The sequence below is a fragment of the Petaurus breviceps genome, unplaced genomic scaffold, assembly GCF_028583685.1.
Source record: "Petaurus breviceps papuanus isolate PSGF00001 unplaced genomic scaffold, PetGlider_PUasm1.0 213, whole genome shotgun sequence".
In the NCBI taxonomy this organism is placed as follows: domain Eukaryota; kingdom Metazoa; phylum Chordata; class Mammalia; order Diprotodontia; family Petauridae; genus Petaurus; species Petaurus breviceps.
The window spans coordinates 4419811-4429738 of record NW_027185860.1 but is presented as its reverse complement, the minus strand read 5'-3'; the positions used below and the strand labels follow the sequence as shown (position 1 = coordinate 4429738).

The following is a 9928-nucleotide window of genomic DNA, read 5'->3' as shown; positions in this document are numbered from 1 at the left end:
TTAAACAAAAGAAGATGTTAAGTCAGCTCGAAATTCCTCCTGAAAGCACTATGAGGAAGTTAAGCTTAGGAAGGATTATGCTATTCTCTAGACTGGAACACAAGCAATAGATGTCAGAGTTCAAGGATTGTAAGAGATAAAGATGAAGAAAACATGTTTCTCCTAAAAGAAACAAACTATGATTCTGAAAAAGCACCAAGGAGAAGGTCATGTCACACCCATTGCTTTTAATTGCCTAATACCTTTTTTTTTTTTGCTTCTTGGAGGGCAATTGGGGTTAAGTGACTTGCCCAACGTCACACTGCTAGTTTGTGTGTGTGTGTGTGTGTGTGTGTAAGTGTTTGAGGCTGGGTTTGAAGTCAGGTCCTCCTGACTCCAGGGCTGGTGCCCTACTCACTGAGCCTCCTAAGCCACCCCATTTTCCTAATATCTTTAGATAATTGCATATAAATAGGGAGATATAAAGCTAGTTAAGACAAAGTTCCTTCCCTTGTATTACTAACAATAATAATAATACAGCTAACATTATATAGATAGCACTTAATATATGACAGGCACCATGCTAAGTACTTTGCAATTACGGTCTCATTTTTTTTTCAGGGTCTCAGATCTCTATTTTCACTTGCAGCTTTTTGTACTTAGATGAGAAAAACCAAAGAACTCCAAAGATGACCCTTGCTTCTCTCTTAGTCTTACTGAGGATGAGATGAGATTTATCTTCTCTGTCTCTCTAAGGTTTGGGATGGAAGAGGAGGTAGGATTTTGTCCTGCTGCCTGATTCTCTCTCTGTCTCTGTCTCTGTCTCTGTCTCTGTCTCTCTGTCTCTCTGTCTCTCTCTGTCTCTCTGTCTCTGTCTCTGTCTCTGTCTCTCTCTCTCTCTCTCTCTCTCTCTTTCTGTGTCCATATATAGATAAAGATATATACACACAAACATGTATGTGTGTATATGTACATATACATATATTCATATACATATATAATACATACATATGTGTGTATGTATGTATACACATATGAGTTGGTTACAATTCCCCAAAGCCTCCCTATCCTGGAGTCTGAGTTTCCAGTGGGATCCATAGTCTTAGAGTGATGATCATGGACCTTTGAGGGGGCAGTAGACATTCAATCTCCCCCCCCCTCAAATTCACCCTACTGTTTCTTATGACCTTTGTTTATTTTAATTTCATATCCCCAAAGTTGTAGCAATGTTCTCACTGATAATAAAAGTTGTGAATCCTATGGCTTTCTTGATGGTGCTGAAGATGATTGGCATCCAATGTCCAGTTTTATTCTGATTCTGGCTTTAAGGAGAGGTGTGTGTGTGTGTGTGTGATACTTTGAGGACCTCTTCAGATGCTGTAGTCATAGACCAAGAGCAAATTTCTTTGCCATACTGCCTCATTCTTCCTTATGTTCAGAGAGTAGACAGAGGCAGATCCAGGCTTTGGGGCACATCTGCCTGAAGCTCCACTGCCTGATCAAAGGGTGGCAGAGGTTCAGTCATCTCTGGCCCATCTTCAGAGGCTGCCACTGCCACCAAATCATCTGGTTTCAGTCAGGCATAGGCACTGACCTTTTCCTGGTTTGGTTGGATCCATTCCTGTATCTGCTACTCTGTTTCATGAGAAGTCACGAGTATATAGAGAAAGATGTGATGATATCTGGAGGGACCTTGGCTCAGCATGAAGGGATAAGCAGACTCCCATAGTCCCAGGGGGAGCCAGGAGTTCTGGCCTTAGGGCAGCTTCAGACCTGTCTCCTCTCACAGCTCACAAAGCCTCCTATTCAGCGGCTCCTCATCCAGTTCCACATCTCCACCTGAAGGGACCCAGAGGTTGGGGGCCACGTACATGCTCGAGGCCTTCTGGGTGAGGAGCATGGTCTGGTCCTGGGACTGCAGGGTGACAACCACACCTAAATCCACTACGTGGTCCAGCAGCTCCAGGGCCAAGAAGGGGCGGGACAGGGAGCACTGCAGGCTCCTGAGCTGTCCAAAAGCAGCAGCTGCCTCTGCTACCGGCCTCAGAGTAGCCCTGCCAAGGTCCCCGGCCTGGCCCAAAGTCCCTCATTTGATTCTTACAACAACCTTAGGAAGTAGGTTCTTTTACTATTGAGGAAACTGATGCAAACAGAGATCTGAGCGATTTGCCCAGAATCATGTAGCTGGTAAGTGTTTAAGGCTAGATGTAAACTCATGTTTTCCTGACTCCACACCCAGACCTCTAGCCACTTCACTATCAGGATCTTTCCAGACCATAACGTACTTAGTTAGCATAGTGAGACTCAATCCCTCATCTCTCATAACCCTGACAGTGTGGGGCTAATTGGTAGCAGGCCCTAAACATGCTTAACAACATTAGTTAAGGTTAGGGTAAGAGGGGACCACCTTGACATAGTTTTAGCCCCCATTTAAGTTCTCGTTTATGGCCAAATCTCTGGGAGTCACTATCCATATGAGTCCAACCAATTCTGGGGACATCTCTGATTGATCGGCATACAGCATCCACTGGAATAGAGGAAATGGAGGAATTGTTCAAGTATAAAACTCAGAAGCATTTATTGGCAAGGAAGGCATACCTCCATATGGGAAACAGCAGAACCTAGGCTGCTATTTCAAATATTGGAGGCTTTAGAAAGAGGTTTTACAACAAACGAAGGCAGATAGGAGGGATACAGAATATCCAGAACCAGGATGTTTGTGCAAATTCTGGGCATCTGGGGCCAGCATGAACAAGTTTGAGCCAGTACTATGGTTGATGCCACAGCAGAGGGTTACAGGTTCACCCAGTGGACACAGCAAAAGATCAATGCTATGTCAACCTTGAGCAATACTCATTCTTCCTCCTGATTAGCTGATTTTGATTCGTCGGTTATTTCAGCCACTCTTGGATAATAAGGGAGCTCAAGCAAATCAAAGTAATTATTAAACTCATCATTCATTCCATTTCTACATTTCTTTCCCTACCCAAGCTGTTTATAGTTGTTGAGTGTGTACTGAATAAGCCTGCTTCCTTTACCTTCTTCCCACATTTGCAGTTCTAGTTGTCTCCTAAGTACCTCCCAGGAATTGCCCAACCCCTGCCACATTTCCCATTCCCCACGCTCCCCACCCCCACCCCCAAACTCATAAGCAGGGTAAGTAGGAGCTAGATAAATACCTTGATGTTCCTTGTCTTTTTTTCACAGGAGGGTAGGGGAGAATGGGGAAAGAGTTTCTTTACTTTTAATTCTGAAAGTGTCATTACAATAAGGACTTCAAGATTAAAAAGCCTCCCAACTAGCTGTCTCTGAATTACTTTCCTATTCTTATCTTTAGCACCAACTCAGTAAAGATAGACAAAATAGAAGACAGAAAAAGATGTTATGGGCTAAATGTTGGAAAACATTTCCTATGGACTCTAGTTACTTAGTTTATTATGAAAATATCTGGGACATACATATGTATATGCTATATACATATGGATATATAATGCAGATATGTGTATATATAGATAATACATATATATGATCATGTATTCAAAAATACATTTACATTCTTTCCAGAGGATTTGAAAGTTTTTTTAAAGGATTGTTAAAAATAAATTTAGAAAAAAAAATTAAAAATTAAAAATCTTTTTAAAGATTTCAACTATATGATGAATTTGGATATGCCAAGATTCAAATTATTTCCCTCAAAAATGCATTTATACCACTATTCTTTAAGGAATATGTAGCAGCAAGCACCCCAGCGTCCCCAGGGTGTCTGCCAATACAGGTTCTTGGATCTGCTTTGATAAAGGAAAGCAACTCAAAATGGGTTAACAAGCTTACTTTAATCAGTCAGATATATATCATTCACCTAGTTCAGGGGAAAAAGGTCAGCGCCCTGAACTTCAAAATATACAGACAGTATTATCAAGTCAGGGAAACAGATCAAGTAGACAGATTTCCAAACTGTTCAACCATTACACCCATACCAAACAACATCTGGGTTTCAAAGCCAGGGGGCTCTGGACAATGGCTTTCCAGAGTTTCATCTGATCAAATCACAGAACACTTCTCAAAGTAAGCCCCAAAACAAAGCCTCACATCAGGGCTTATATAGCCTTCTCCTGGCTCAGAGAATGTAACAACCTTTTGGACCCACTGGCCAATCAAGAAGTATCTACTGAAAAACAAGCCTCCCACCCCAGGCTCCAGGTGCACTTTAGCCTAGGGACAGGGAAGATCTTTAAAATTTACATTCCCATTACAGAACAGAAGAAAACATACCAAGCACTCCCATCTACTTATGACCTGTGTGATCTTGGGCAATTCAACTGTTTTCTCTTAGCTTCAGTTTCTCCTCAGTAAAACGAGGCAGCTGGACTAGATGATCTCTATGGTCCCTTTGAGCTTTATATTTATCATGTAATCATACAATAACCAACATGAAAGGATGCTCTGCTAGAGAACCTACCCAAAATAGCCATCAATCAGTGACACTCTCTGCTCTGATTTTGCTGTTTTTCCCTCTTTCCTTTTTTTGATACATTTTGTTCTCTGCTCAGCTGCCACTCCTGTCTACCCATTCTAAATAATTTTTAAAACTTGAGCTTCACTTCTCTCTTACTACATTCTTCACTTGGATAGGAACCTTTGCATTCTTTTACCTTCCATCTTTTTTTTATAAATTATATTAGATAGATGGCTGTTGTTTTTATATCATATTCATCTCTTAATATAACTCTTCCTTTCCTACACCCTTGGTCTTTTACCTTGTGAAAACATTAAAAAAGAAAAAAAATCAATAAAACTAATCAGCATCTTGAGTGCTGTCTGAAAGCACATAGAACATTTCACACCCATAGTTTCCACCTTCCCTGTGAAGAGAATTGTTTTTTTTTTTAAACTATTCTGCCTCTGCTCCTGGTGCCTCATTCACCTCTCTCATGAGTACTCTTGGCCATTAGCAACTGGCATAACCCCTAAGAAGGTAATCTAATATATTTTGACGTATCTCTCAATGTAATATCATATAACTATGAAGATTAAATTTATTCTCCATGGAGTAGGAGTTGAACTCCTTGCAGCATGCATTGGGAACAATCCCTTGGAACATGCACTGAATTATTCTGACCACTTCTAGGGAAATTAGTGTTCAGTTCTGAAGAACATGTTATTTTTCACAACACAAAATTGTTAATCTATTGATCACCCATGATAGCTGAAGGGGTCAGGAATGAAGACTTCCTTAAATAGAATTAACTACTGAGCCTAGAAGACTTGCCCACTCAAGGGACCTTAAAAAAGGGGAGTGACTTTCACTTCTATTTTTATCTTCTTTCAACTCTCCCTTGTGACAAGCTCTCCCTCACTATCTTTCTCAAAAGGGAAGAATCCTTTACCTATTATAATGACAGCATGGCATCTGCCAGCACATGGCATCTAAGACAAAGCCTCATGTAGAAGAGCAGAGTCGGTGTCTTCGTCCCCTTGACTGCTTTCTCTGCTATCTGTTTTCTTCCCTGAACATAAGGGACCAAATAACATGGATGTGTCTAACAGTACAGATAATCTTAACAATTCAAGAGGTTGGGAAGATATCAGTTGTTTTTTCCATAAGATCATCAAGAGTTTTGACATTGGAAGGGATGGGCACTGATAAGAAAATGAGTCCCAGTCCTGTCTCAGCTTGTCAGAAGATATGGACCTGGGGGTAATTATATGGACAGTACTGGGCCAAGGTGAAATTTTATGTAGTAATTCAGCAGTCCCACAAATTATTAACTTGTTACTCTAAAATTTAACCTCCGGGAAGAGCATGACACAAGTTATAGGTTACTATTGCTCCTTCTTTCATTGTTTTCTGTCAGTGCAGGCTTGCAAATCTTTCCTATGTAGCATTTCTTTTGTGTAGAAGAAATGAGTTATTATCTAATACCAGATCTACATTATACATTGGATTCCTTTCTTCTCTCCCCTTTGGTTAAATTCTAGACTTGACTTGAAAACTAAACTTTACATAAAATTTCCTGGAGATACAGGATGAGAATACAAAGAATGAAAGTATGAGAGAAAGGGCCCAACTTCCGTATATAGACCAGATGACTTCACCCACCCAGGACTGAATCACACATTCATGAATACAGACAGATTCAAGAAACTCTTCTTGAACATGAGGAAGACACTTCACTGGGCTTGCCCACACCTCTGTATCTTGTGATATGCTAGTTTCCCCTTCTATCCTTGCCCAGATGAATTGAAGAGGGAGCTATTTTTCAGGTGTGATTACAGCTCCGTAATTCCCATGGGATCATGTAAACAGACAAAGGTTTCTGTCATTTGACACTGATATCTTAAAACTTCCCTACATACAGAACCATCATTATATATATATATATATATATATATATATATATATATATATATATATAAGATTAGTAATCTCTTATTTAAGTTAAAAAAGCCCATAGAATATGCAGCTCTTACAATAGTATGGGCCTGAAAGAAAGGAAAAGTGACTTCATTCTGCTGAATGTATGGGCATAGAACATTCCTACCCAATACATCTTTTGGAGTTACAAATTCATTTTTAAAAGCCTTATGGGAGAAAGTTGCCATGGAGATTTTTTAAAAATTCATTTTTATTCATGAGTTTCTTTAAAGGAAGTGGGTTGGTCTAATTAAACCCATTTTAATCTCCCCCTTTTTCATGAAATCTATATGAAAAAAGAGTTTACCTTCTAGTAGAATTAATTTATAAAATGTAGACTAACTCTTCCAAGTAATCTTAATAGACATCCCATAGTTTTATCTAACAATTGAATTTAATGAACATTCTGAATGAACTATGACAGTTCTATGGAATATTCTGCAGGCTGCTGCTTCTTTTTTTTTCTCCCTTTTACTTATACAAATCCATTCCTTGCAAGGTTAACTTTAATAAAGAAAACAATACAGAGAGAAACTCGCAAGAAACACTAATATAAATTAACAACAGTCTGACAGAAGCAATTCATTACAATGCTCTAATTTCCATAAACATATAAAATATTTATAGTGGATCTACACATGCATGTTAATATATCAGTTATGTTTCATCTTAGTAGAATGAGCAATATTTTTTTCATCCAAATTTTACCTTTTGCTTTAAAGTGAACTCTTTCCCCTTAATCAGTTTTTAGTCCCCTGTGAAAACCTTTCAATTTACCAGCACATTTCTAATCTTCCTTCATGTTTTTAACTTCAAGTAGAAGCAATATGCAATCTAGTTATGTCAGTCCATTTTCAAAAATATCAAAGCTAAACCCTTATTGTCCAGTTCAATGGGCCTTCACAATAGACAACCTTGAAAACACTGACCTCCATGATTTTTTGATATTTTGTAGCTGTACGTTATATTCTCTTCTTGTTTTTTAATATTACAGAATTCTCTTATCACTCACTAAATCCCTCATATATACTCTGCTTCATATCACTTTTAAGTTTGCAAAGTGTTTTGTGTACATTCTCCCATTTGGCCCTCACAACTATTCAATTAAAGCAGATGCTATTATTATACCTGTTTTGCAGATAAGGAAACTGAGGCTGATAGAGGTAAAGTGACTTACTCAGGATCACACAACTAGTAAGTGACTATGGAAGGATTCCAATTTAAGTCTTCGTGACTCAAACACAAGTGCACTGCACCTACTATCTGTCTTTGACCTTAGATAAAGAGCTCATCATGTCGTAACTGTTGTTTTTTTTTTTAATTTTCATGTTGAAATCAAGTAATTATATGATTACACTATTTGGACTAAATAATGGTTTTAAAAGTAATTGTATAGTGTAAACAAGCCTGAATATTTAAATGTAGATGCCTTGAAGCTAATTGGTTTGGAGAGCAAAGTTCCATGTGAAATCTCAATTCCATTAATTTCCTTAAAAAATAGTTTCATGCACCAATACCTGCAGTTGGAAATTTTTTCTCTGAATTCTATCCTGTATATTTGCTCTTACCCTAACAAAATGCTAAAGCCTATCAGGATTTAGTAGTTACTTACTCAATATTCAGTGATTCTTTTATATTCTAAGCTGCTAAATTCAATAAGAAACAAGTGGGGGAAAATGTGAATAAAAATATATCCTCATAGATGGGAAGCAGAACAGGGAACAAGTTAAGTGAAAAAATATTGCAAAAACCATCTTCCTTCATCATCCACTTGTTCAACATACACTTATTAAACAACTCCTATAACATATTGTGCTAAGGTTATAGTGTAATAGGAGGAAAACACATGAAGCCAAAGTGCTATGAAATAATATGATAAAAGGGTGAATAAGATAAGTGGAAATTAGATGTCCAAGTTAAATGCCATGAAACATTTGAAGAGAGAGAGATACAAGGGTCACTTTGCTAGCACTGAGGCAAGACTGTTGCTTTAAAAGTCAAGTAATAGGCTGGGAAAATGAAAAAACAATGGTAAAAAATTGATAATAGAAAGTTGTAATCGTGAAAAGGAAGATCAAAACACACTCAGAAGATAACAAAGTCAAACATTCTATATCCAAGGATTCCAAGAATACTATTAATTGGTCTCAAGCTACGGGAGAGCTCATACAGGATTTTGAAAATTGAATAACAGAGAGAGAAGAAAAATTGGGAAGAGAAATGAGGATGAGGCAAGAAAACCATGAAAATTGAGTCATCAGCTTGGTAAAGGAGACACACACACACAAAATGCTAAAGAAAATAACACTTTTAAAAACAGAGAAGGTCAAATGGTAAAAAGAAGTACAAAAAAGCCAATGAGGAGAAGAATGCCTTCAAAAGCAGAACTGGCCAATGGGAAAATAGGTACAAAAATTCACTGAAGAAAAAAAAAAATAAAAGGCTTAAAAAAAAGAATTTGCCAAATTGAAAACGAGGTACAAAATCTCATGGAAGAAAATAAATTTTTTTAAAGCAATTGGGTTTAAGTAACTTGCCCAAGGTTACACAGACAGTTTTTTTTGTGTGTGTGGGTGTTAAGTATGTGAGGTCCTCCCAACTCCTGAGCCAGCGCTATTACTCACTGCACCACCTAGCTGCCCCTGAAGAAAATAATTTCTTAAAAATATAGAACTGATAAAATGGAAGCTAATGACTTTAAGAGAAATCAAGAAACACTAAAACATAGCCAAAGGTATGAAAAAAAATTTAAATGTGAAATATCTCATTATAATAACCATTGGTCTGGAAAATAAATCCAGGAGAGATAATTTAAAAATTACTGAACTACTTGAAAACCAAGAACAAAAACAAAACAAAAATAATTCTACACCTTTCCTTTCAAGAAATTATCAAGGAAAACTGTCTTGATATTCTAGAACCAGGGGTTAAAACAGATATTGAAAAAATCCACCTATCACTCCCTGAAAGAGAAACCCAAATGAAAGCTCCCAGGAATATTATAGACAAACCCCAGAGCTTCCAGGCTAAGGAGAAAATGTTACAAGCATCCAGAAAAAAATCAGTTCAAGTACTGTGGAACCACAATCAGGATAATACAAAATTTAGCAGCTTCTACATCAAAAGACTGGAGGGCTTGGAAAATAATATTCCAGATGGCAAAGGATTTAGGATTACAACCAACAATCACCTACCCACCATAACAGAGTATAAACCCCCAGGGAGGGGAGATGGATATTTAATGAGATAAAGGGCTTTCACAAATTCTTGAGGAAAAGAACAAAGCTAAATAGAAAATTTGACTTGCAAATACGAGACTCAGGAAAAGTATAAAAAGATAAACAGGAAAAGGAAATCATACAGGACTTAGCAAGTTCAAATTGTTTATATTCCTACACGTGAAGATGATCCTTATAACTCAAAAGAACTTTCTTCCTACTAGGGAAGATAGAAGGAATATATGTGTATAGATAGATGACAGACAGATAGATAGATAGATAGATAGATAGATAGATAGATAGATAGATAGATAGA

The 9928-nt window shown here is 37.6% G+C and overlaps 1 pseudogene; it reads right to left on the bottom strand.

The window, feature by feature from the left end:
- Positions 1–1236: 1236 nt before the first annotated feature.
- The window catches only part of LOC138165557 (nucleoside diphosphate-linked moiety X motif 17 pseudogene), an 11681-nt pseudogene continuing 2989 nt past the window's right edge, over positions 1237–9928 (bottom strand).